The sequence below is a fragment of the Chelonoidis abingdonii genome, chromosome 4 (genome assembly GCF_003597395.2).
Source record: "Chelonoidis abingdonii isolate Lonesome George chromosome 4, CheloAbing_2.0, whole genome shotgun sequence".
NCBI classification, from domain to species: domain Eukaryota; kingdom Metazoa; phylum Chordata; order Testudines; family Testudinidae; genus Chelonoidis; species Chelonoidis abingdonii.
In genome coordinates, this window is record NC_133772.1 from 62,588,021 (window position 1) to 62,588,707 (window position 687).

The following is a 687-nucleotide window of genomic DNA, read 5'->3' on the forward strand; positions in this document are numbered from 1 at the left end:
TTTTTTTTTTTTTTTTTTTTTTTGGTCAATAAATGCTGGGGGTTTGTATGGGAGAGACAAGATGGATGAGGGTAATACCTTTTTATTGAACCAGTTTCTGTTTGTGGAAGGGACAATCTTTTGAGCTTCACAGAGCTCTTCTTCAAGTCTGGGAAAAGAAATCAGTGTCTGAGCTAAATACAAGTTGGGACAGATTGTTAAGGATAATGGGTAATGCATGTTGTAGGTGGTCATTTGAAATAAAGTGGGCAATTGAGGGTTACATTGTGTCCAATAAAAGAGATTGCCTTGTGTCTCCAGTATCCTGGGACCAGCACAGCCACAACAACACTGCAAACATATGTTTGTATCAGGGCTGTCCAGAGGATTCAGGGGGCCTGGGGTCTTCGGTGGTGGGTCCCGGGGCAGAAGGACCCCCTGCTGGCGAATTGCAGCCCAAGACCCAGAGCGGAAGAAGCTCCAGGGGCCCGGGCCCCATGAGAGTTTTCCGGGGTCCGTGGAGCGAGTGAAGGACCCTGCTCCAGGGGCCCCGAAAAACTCTTGTGGAGGCCTGGGGCAAATTGCCCCACTTGTCCCCTCACCCCAAGCAGCCCTGATTTGTATTACTGTAACATCTGGAGGATCAGGGCTCCCTTGTGCTAGGCACTGTACACATGGTACAAGCCTGTCCTTGCCCTGAGGGTTTAT